Source organism: Pogona vitticeps, chromosome 4 (genome assembly GCF_051106095.1).
Source record: "Pogona vitticeps strain Pit_001003342236 chromosome 4, PviZW2.1, whole genome shotgun sequence".
In the NCBI taxonomy this organism is placed as follows: domain Eukaryota; kingdom Metazoa; phylum Chordata; class Lepidosauria; order Squamata; family Agamidae; genus Pogona; species Pogona vitticeps.
Window position 1 is genome coordinate 205,370,001 of NC_135786.1, and position 10,683 is coordinate 205,380,683.

Consider the following 10,683-nt stretch of genomic DNA (forward strand, 5'->3'; position numbering starts at 1 on the left):
GTTCAGTGAAAATCCCCATAGGAAACATCGTTGAGTGAAACAATGTTTCCTATATTGGAATGTATTGAAGCCGACTCAATACATTTCAATGCCTTTGCGAAGTCCTTTTTCGCTCCTGTAAAAGTGTCTTACAATGTTTGGAAGCTGTTTTAAATGATTGCAATGGTTAGTCCACCTCCTGAAACCTATGCAAACTGATTTTGGTGTTGTTCTGACACTTCGTTAATTTATGATGATTTTTTGAATTTTCTCCATTGGAAACCATTGGATGGTCTGTCTAATGGTTTCCAATGGAAAAAACAAAAAATCATCATAAATTAACGAAGTGTCAGAACAACACCAAAATCAGTTTGCATAGGTTTCAGTAGGTGGACTAACCATTGCAATCATTTAAAACAGCTTCCAAACATTGTAAGACACTTTTACAGGAGCGAAAAGGGAGATCGGGAAAGGGCTCTTTGATCTCCGTTTGCCTTTTAAAGTTCTTCCCAAGTCTCCCAAGATCGTGAACAAATATTCAAGATTTTGCCTTCTTTTTGCAATTTAATCTTGAATATATGAACAGTCACTTTGAGATGCGATTTGAATCTTGCCTTGGCTACAACTTTTACTGGCATGCCTACATAAAATTCTAAGTCTTCTAAGATAAGTGACACAAGGAGACAAACCATAAGGCTGTTTGATTGCTTAAAAAACCTTCATCATGTTGTCAGCCAGAATCATTTTATGAAAAATTGCTTTGAAGAAGGTGCAGTAGACATGATCCCCTAGGGTCATGACTGCTTTGAGATCCAAGCTAGCTGGTATCTAAGAGAATGAATTGCATGCCAAATGATAAATCATCTGACACCTCAGCATGTCTCCAACATGGTGCACAAAGCACTGATCGAAGGGTGGCATGGTGCAACCATACCTGTTTAGCAAATCTTTATGTTAAATGTTTGCTTTATTTTTGCCAGAGTTTGAAACATCTGCAAGTGTCTGTTATTAATCCTTTTGTCTGTTATAACTGCCAGGATCTAATGCTTTTACCTCTGCCATGTTCTGGTTATTCAAGGGATAAAGGGTGAATTTCCAAAATACTCTGCAACTTAAATCATATGTGTGGAATTTTCTCTGTGCACTCTGAGATGTTCTCTCTGAACACATGAAGAGGCAGAAATGTTCTGATATCAAACTCTTTAAAATTAAGGAGTTTGTCACTGCATAACTATAGAGTAATTTAGCACTGTTCTGATCATGCTAACAGTTCCCTGGTAGAAGTTCTAAAACAAAACTATGTTAAAATATATCCTTAGGCATCATATTTTCCTATGGTTGTGTTTGCTTCACAAAGTTGCCCCAAGCTTCTGCTTTCTTTAGTGTCATCACAGAGAATATGGACATACTGTAGGTTTCGGTATCATAACTTTGGAGAAATGGGTGAGGAAGCTGTAAATGTAAGCATCCACGTTCCAGCACTTAAGCTAATCAGTACTGGGAAGCTGCAAATAATGGCTCCAAACCTGATTTGTGAAAAATCCCAGCACTTCATAATACAATCTGCAATACATAAAAGACGTAAAGCTTGGTCAAGATGTAAACTTCAAATGCTGTTTTGAATTACTATGTACACAGAGTAGAACACACATTAAGCATTTGAACAATTGATATTAACACTGCGAAAGCTAAAATCATTTAGGCTTGGGATGTGGCCATTTTGGAATGTTCTCCAGTTTTAAATTCATATTATGAATTCATAGGAAGTAGAAAAGAAAGGAATGGCAACAAGACTGTCAAAGATAATATATCTGTGCCAAGATTGATTAAAGTAACATGGAGGCTATCACAACGAGATTCTCTGGAAACAGAAATATGTCCAAGATAGTCAGGGATAATTAATATTGAATATAGTTCAGAGCTATAAAATACTTTCAAGAATGGAAAGTCTCACCTAAGCAAGGGACTTGATTAACCATATTTCTGTATTTGTCAGTTTTTAAAAAAAATTTAAATGGTTGTATTCCACTATGTATGTAGATAACCCTTGGCAGAGTTAAGGAACATTTAACAATTTTATTTTTTAAATTTTTTTATTAACTAAAACATAAATATAAAATACACAAATCAAAATACAATATAACTGTGTTCCCCACAACCGTAGATGGAACCTCTTGCAATAATCTTCTTTAACAATTTTAATCATTTAAAAAACTGTAAGGCAATGTAAAACAATTTATTGTACTTATACATTATGCCACAGTATAATGTTTAAAGTATTAAACCATAATCCTCAAAGTTGCTTACAGCACAAATAAAATATAATATCTAAAATATAAAGAACAAAACTGCCACCACTTAAGTAGTCACCAATTATTTTTCTTCTTACAGAGCAGTCGTGAATTGGCATGCAACAAGAAAAACAAGCACTGATTTCTTAGCTGGTGGCAATTCATTGTTGAAATTTAACTCACTTGAGTTATGCTGGTATAAGTATGTACCGTGTTTCCCCAAAAATAATTTTATTGTTCTTTATTCGTTCAGTCGTGTCCAACTCTTGGGTCTTATATTAATTTTTGCTCCAGAAAACACAGTAGGTCTTATTTTCAGGGGATGTTTTTTTTCTTATGTACAACAACCTTTGTTGTTGTTTAGTTGTTAAGTCATGTTAGACTCTTCGTGACCCCATGGACCAGAGCACGCCAGGCCCTCCTGTCTTCCACTGCCTCCCAGAGTCTGGTCAAATTCATGTTCGTAGCTTTGATGACACTGTCCAACCATCTCGTCCTCTGTCATTCCCTTCTCCTCTTGTCCTCACACTTTCCCAACATCAATGTCTTTTCCAGGGAGTCTTCTCTTCTCAGGAGATGGCCAAAGTATTGGAGCCTCACCTTCAGGATCTGTCCTTCTAGTGAGCACTCAGGGTTGATTTCCTTCAAAATGGATAGGTTTGTTCTCTTTGCAGTCCAGGGGACTCTCAAGAGTCTCCTCCAGCACCATAATTCAAAAGCATCAATTCTTCAGCAGTCTGCCTTCTTTGGTCCAGCTCTCACTTCCATACATCACTACTGGAAAAACCATAGCTTTGACTATGCAGACCTTTCTTGGCAAGGTGATGTCTCTGCTTTTTAAGATTCTGTCTAGGTTTGTCATTGCTTTCCTCCCAAGAAGCAGGTGTCTTTTAATTTCGTGGCTGCTGTCACCATCTGCAGTAAATGATCTACATTTATTCAAATACAGTCATGTCATCTTCTGGTTGGTGCAGAATGCTGCACAATGGTGGAGGGTGGGGTTTTACTCAACTAAGGCCTATTTTTGGGGTAGGGCTTATATTACAAGCATCATGAAAAATCATATGAGGACTTATTTTCAGGTTAGGTCTTATTTTCAGGGAAACAGGGTAATAGAATCACACCCTAAATATTAAACATATTTGAGCAAAATCTATGTAAACAGCATCACAGCAGATAGGAATTGGAAGGAGAGTTCCACATTTTCTTCAGTATTAAAGATCTAAGGGGGCAGATATCCATGGCCTTCTAAAAGGAGTTTTGTTGAATAGATTATTTTTTCTTAGATGTGAGGCAATCAAGTAACCACTATCAGGGAAGTTCTGCTATTGGTAAGAGACCACTAAAAGACCTTTTGACCTGAAAACAGAGATATCTAAAACACTGTCAGATACTCCAGACCACATCGGGCTCTTCATGCCAGAAGCTTGAATCAGAAACTAATAACCAGCAGAATTATTTTTGTACTTCTACTGTGTATCATCTTGTCCAGACTTGTTTTCAAGGGTAGCCCCCATAAACTGCATCATAGTATTCAAGTGCTTTTACAAACATGCTGAAATATTCATTAGATCAAGATAGGATATCTCAGGGGCATCTTCCTATTTTTTAATTCATTGTTTCAAAACCAATACTCATATCACAAGCCAATAATTTGAACCACATCACTCTGTATGAAGAGAAAGAATGACAACTGGGTAGCAAATCACATGAACCATTTCCAATTATTGTCCAACTAGGCAGCGGAACAACCGCCATGTCAGCTCATCCATGTTGGTGTATTATTAACTCAGTAATGATGGGTGGCTTCTGCACTCAGTTGGGGGATACTACCTCCATCATTTCAAGGTGTGGTTCCCCCCAAATCCACTGAGAAAGACCTTCAGCTTATCTAGAAGCAAATTTTGAGACAGCTCTTCTTAAAATTAGCTTCCAATCAGCCACTGACAGATCATTTGTGGTGTCACAGAACATTCAGGAACAGTCTTGCTGTCCAGGAGTAAATTGTCACTGTACTGTCTACGCTTATTAAGATGAGATAGATAAAAATGATTATGATGACAGCTAGATTCCTGGTGTATTTTCTGCTTTGTCAGGAGTATTCATTTCCTGGTGGCTGGCTTTATTAGAGAATATCTGAATAGAGGTCTGTTTTGAAAAGCTTTTCAGTAGCCATGTCTGTCTGAATTGTGAAGGAGTATAGAGAAGTGTTGAGACTGAATGAAACATAAATGTTTCTTGAAATGTTGACCGGCTTTTGTTATTTACTGTTCATCATATGTGTTAAAGAGCACTAAAAGTACTTGATATTTTAAGCAAAACTAAAAATTGTCTGTGTCCAAAAGGCCCTACAGTCTGCTAATACACAAACTAAGTAATACAGTACTAAGAGGAATCTTCAACAAAATGGAGGCTCAAAAAACAATTAAGGTCCATTTCAATCAAATTTAATAAAACTGAGAAAGCAGATCTGGGGTACAGACAACCTTCCACACAGGGAATAATTTGTTTCCAAGCAGTTTTACTTTACAGCAGTGGCAGTCGAAAAAAAATGTATTAGAGGGAATGGGAGGCTTCTTCATAACCCCAAACCTCCATTGTTTTGTAATGAACAAACAGGGCCAGCCACTGAAAACTACGAGTTCCAGTGTTCTAGTCATAACACGGAGGTTCCTGAACAATGCAGCAGCAATTGTATTTCTCATCTCTAACATGCATTAGTTGCCAAGGGCATCCACAAGATTTTTTTTCCAAGGCCAAGTTACAATGTAGCATGTTAACATAATTTGCATCCATAGCAAACACTACCACAACATGGTGCATGTGCACATTAAAAGACTAAATAAACATGGGCTCCAGGAAGAACTACACACATGCACCTCCCCAAGCACTTACATTAGTTGCTCACCATGTAAACTCTTAGAAGATGAATAACAGTAGCACACACTGCTGACACTGGTGGCCGTGTAAAGACTCTTCATGTAATAAGGTCAGTCCATTGAGCAAATATTACATTGCAGCATCCCCAGAATAATTTTTCTCAGTGTATCAATGACAACATTGACATCAGCACTAAGGTCCATTGTCATGCTAGAAATACATGATTCAAACATGGTAAACCATACATTTTCCTAGATAGACCAGCCCTCCATCTGGACAATACCCCCTCTTCCAAGTTATGGTCAGAGACTTGCTGTACTGAAGCACACATAGATATTCCCTCCATTGACTCAAGTATGGTCTTGTATATTAACCATATTTCCCCTGGTCTTCCACTGTGCCTTGCTGAAAAATCAGTGAAATTTTCAAAAAATAAGACTGCTGGGCCAACTTGGAAGTCTGGAGGAAGGGACATTCTTTCTATATTTGGCAACCAATGCCTCCATTGCCTTCTGCTTGTCACAGCCCTAGTGACAAGTGATTTATGTGAAACATTTACAAGATGTGGGAGGCAAAATTGCAATACTACACAGGGAATGATGGAAACTAGCAAGGCTCTTGAGAAAGGATTGTTTTGGTAGATGGAGTGCCCATGAAAAATCAGTGTGTCAATGAAAATTCATCAGTCAGACCAACTTTTGCAGACTGTAACATTGTAAGGCCTCTCCTGCTCCACTATCAGTATGAATTGTTTTTCCCCTGGGTTACCAGCTGCATTTGATGAGCTCATCTTTCGAAAAAGTTGTTGAATGGAACCCATTATCCTTGAACAGTGGTTTTGTTGTCGAGACTGATAGGGGTTGGAGTACAGTAACATTTAGAGGAGCTTGGATTCTTCACTTCTGATATTCTATTAGACAATCCCATGATTGAATTTTAATTGAAGTGTGTGCTGCTACACATTGCCCTCCATAGTCCAAAGACTCTGTAACTCTCCTTTCCATGTAGAATGTAGCTTTTGGTAAACTAGGACAAAAGTTGAATTAAAATTTTGCACTCAGAAGAGTGAAGAGGTCCTTCAGTCTGCAGATGATCTCAAATCCTGCTAGTGAAAAATGCCAGAGGTGACTTCTACAAATTCCTACTCCATTTGCAGCCACTAAAGCCACCTTCACATAGCTCCAGAGCAAAGCTGGGAAATGTTACATAACTCCCACAATCTCTCAAGGAGAACAGCCATTGGTCAATTTGGCTGGGGGATTCTAAGAGTTGTAATTCACACATAACTGTCCATGCTGTGCTCCTGAAACATAATTTATTTCTTTTTGGAATTCTCATTAATGTCTCTTTTACACCACCACAGCTCTTTTAGAAACACTGTGAAGTCATTCTGTCTCACCAGAGTAGCTGTGCATTGGTTGCACTAAGATTTCTCCCTCCTGGAGATGAACCAACAAAGAGCTCCAAAACATACCTGGAATCCTGTGAAATGGCTTCCACATGCAGCAGGGTGATACAAGCTACACAACTGCATTTTCTCAATACTGAGTAGTTTCTAAATTAATATTCTACAGTAAACAACTTTGACCCAGTGTTACCATTTCCAGACATAAGATGAAATCCTGTAGTCATAACTGCACCTGCAGAATGTTGACATTACAGCAGAGAGTAGTATTGGTAACTAAAAATTTCTTGCTAATGTCCCATGTAATGCCTTTCATCACATGCAAGCCATGGGAACCATGAGACAGGAGGAGGAAGTTTTTAATCATAAAAAATCAATGAAGTTGGACAACATTACCACTTGGGGGAGATGGCTGGTAAAAGACTCTCCTGTCTTACAACTCCCACAGTTTCTGCATGATGAAGGCATTCCATGACAGAAAAGTCATGGAACAAAGCAGGAAGTTTTTAATTACTGAAAATCCCCCCATGCTAGAGACATCAACACTCTTCCACAGTAAGTGGAAGGAAGTTAAACAACAGGATTTCCACCAGTTTCTTACCTTGTGTATGTTTTAAAAATGAAACCAAGAGATGTGGACAGTGATTTTTTTCCCATTTCAATTCTTTCAAAAAATACCTCTTTTGTTTTTGTATTGTGTATGCATTGGTCCTTTATTTTACATGAAAGTGAAAGCCTCTTCTGGGTTTATCATCCATGAGTTTCCCCATTTATGTTTTCTGGCACTCAAAAAGCCCTACAGAACCCTTAAAAACTATCCCTAAAAACCAGAAGCAAGGGAATAGACAATCTACCCCAAAAGCAGGCAACAGTACTTGAGAAAGAAAAATTATCATAATATACAGGCATTAGTTTATATTTTCACATTCATCATCCAAACAAAGCTAGTCCTAAGCAAGGAGTAAAAGATACATCACTTGTCCACCAAACAATTAAAAAACCTCAAAAAATTGAAAACAAGTGTATGAGTGCCACCCACCCAACACAACAGACCCTGTGGGTGTGAACAGTGCAATGGGAAAAAAAGGAAAGGAAGCAGCCAACTAACTAGGCACTGCCTGCCTGGTATGCAGAGACACCGACTCACCAAAGCAACCGACTAAAACAACACCAAGAACAGGACAGAAATGCCTGAAATTGTGCCCAACCACTACCATCAATGACCACAGCCCAGTAGCACACTGGCAAAGTCACAAAGTCCGCCCTCCTCATACACAAAGAAAAGCCCAACCTTATAATACCAAACAAAACAGTCTCCCCGCCAAAAAAAGGTAAAGGTAAAGGTTCCCCTTGACAATTTTTGTCCAGTCGTGTTCGACTCTAGGGGGCGGTGCTCATCCCCGTTTCCAAGCCATAGAGCCAGCGTTTTGTCGGAAGACAATCTTCCGTGGTCACGTGGCCAGTGTGACTTAGAGACGGAACGCTGTTACCTTCCCACCGAAGTGGTCCCTATTTATCTACTTGCATTTGCATGCTTTCGAACCGCTAGGTTGGCGGGAGCTGGGACAAGCGACGGGAGCTCACTCCGTCACGTGGATTCGATCTTACGACTGCTTGGTCTTCTGACCCTGCAGCACAGGCTTCTGCGGTTTAGCCCGCAGCGCCACCACGTCCCTCCGCCAAAAAAAACCCTTCACCAAAATATATGCAATGAATTTTAAAAAAAAGAACAAATTTTAAAAATCAGTCAAAACACACACACACACACACACACACACACAAACACACACGGGGGGGGGGCAAAATAAAAAGCATTCATTCAGATCTTTCTCCCTAAAACCAAGAAAAGCAAGCAAGAACATAAAGGGGGAAAGTAATAAACACCAACCTCCAAAATAATACCACCTGATGTGGCAGCAGCAGAAATAATCCAAAAATAATTGAAAGAAAAGGAACAAAACAAACAAGCAAAATAAAAAAAAAAACCTGGAAGAGAGGGAAAGTCCTCAAAGAAACCAGGAGGAAAAAAAGATTCAAAAATGATCTCACAGAGGCCTGGGCAGGCTGGGCAGCAGCAAAAATAAACCAAAGAAATAGGGGGAAGCACCCACCAATTAAGGCAAAAGAGAGAGAACATTTTCAAAATGGGAGGACAGCAGACAGACAGGAAGAAAGGCAGCAATCCATGATGGAGTGCACTAGGAGTTCGATGCAAAGTAATCCCACAAGAAATGTCTGAAGCAAAGAGCACTCCTCACAGGATTCCAGGCCCTTTTACAGATTCAAAATTCTTTTTCCCTCCTCCAGACATTCTGGTTGGATGTAGACAGCTCACACAATGCTGCTGAATGAAGAATTTCTCAGGCAATTTGAGTTAACAAACTACGTATTGCAGAGTTTTGGTTAAATTTTTAAGTTCAATCCCTAACATTACAAGGATTTTGCAAGAAAAGATTCCTGCCTGAAACGTCTTGCCTTTTATATCTTAATTTCTTCACATCCATCTCACTTCCTGTGTATGGCTAGAGTAACATTCCCTTTCCATAGTTTGTACGGTAGCATCACAGCCATTTTTGCTGGACATACACTTAATTAAAAAGGCTGGATTTACACTGGGAAATATTTAATTAACTATTAGTTGCAGATATTAATGGAAACCCATTAGCTTAAATATGACATTATTGAAAGCCTTCAAGATAGATAGATATGGGAGAAGGCAACTGGTTTGTACCCAACCTTTTTAGGCCTATCTCCATAGACATTATAAGTTGCATACCAAGTCGTGCAAGTCAGCATGCAACAGATAATGTCTATAAGATTTCTTACCTTGAGGCAATTCACCACTTCTTCTTACTCAGCTTATGAAATGCAAGGGCAGAAACCACTGCTAGGCTTTCCTAGTACCTTAATTGTGCTTCATCCTCGCCCCTTCCTCCTTCAGCAGAACACCACACACACACACACACACACACACACACACACACACACACACACACACACACACACACACACACACACACACACACACACACACACACACACACACACACACACGAAGTTGGATGAGGAAAAGGGAGAAAAGCAAAGTTTGCCAAGCAGCCCAATAAGTGAGTTGCAGGATGCCTCCTTTTCTGGGTTTTAATTGACACCTTGCACATACATATGAAGACTGGGACATAGAAGCCAATCAACACCCAACCCAAGCTAATCAGGTAGATATGTAGGTAGGCAGGCAGTCAGGAAGGCAAAGAAGGAGAGGGTCTTGGATAAAGTGGGAGGTGGGATGAGATTCCTCCCCCCAACCAAAGGGGTAAGCAGTCTGAAGTAAGGGGTGAAGCACACACACACACCCTCCAAAGGCGACAGGATTACACTAGTGGTTGTCAGTGATGATTGATGGAATTTCCTAGTTCTGACAAGTGAATGAGGTGATAATGTGGCTTAGCATAGAGGAGGAATGGGCAATATGTTCATATGTTGTGTGAATGTACATCATTCCTCAACCAGAACTTGAAACAGTTACTTTTTAGACTATATATCCCAGAACCCCCCTGAATTCTTGCATGTGTAAGAAATAGGAGAAAATGGTGCCTGTTTACATATCTCCCTGAAGGTGAGTGTTTTGGCTGGACTCTTAGTACTGTGCAAAATGTTTGTTTGTTTGCTTTATTTGGATAACATTACTGTCTCTACAACTGAGCAAACATTTTAAGTTTAGCAAATGAACCTAGTTTTCAAGTACTTATCTTTGTTTTCATACATCCAAAGGCAAAACACTGATTTTTTAAAAAATAGTCTTGCTGTTTATAATTTTTTCATTGCTTCTTGATAAACACCCCATTAAATGGCTGCAACAAATAAATAAAATAAAATATTTATCTATTGAGAGTGCAAGCTTTGTTTTTGAAATTGATGAGGGATCTGTAATTAACAGGGAAGATCAAGTACATTTGCTTTAAGCAAAATAATTTGTAACTCTGAATTTATGCATTCTTTTATTGGCATTTGAAGCAATGTTTATTTTGGTTTTTATTTCAGTGATGTTTATTTATTTATTCCCTTGATTCTCATCCCTTGTGTCTTTCCCCCCCCCCTCTAACTGCCCTTCTTTCTTCTTAATAAAGCTGA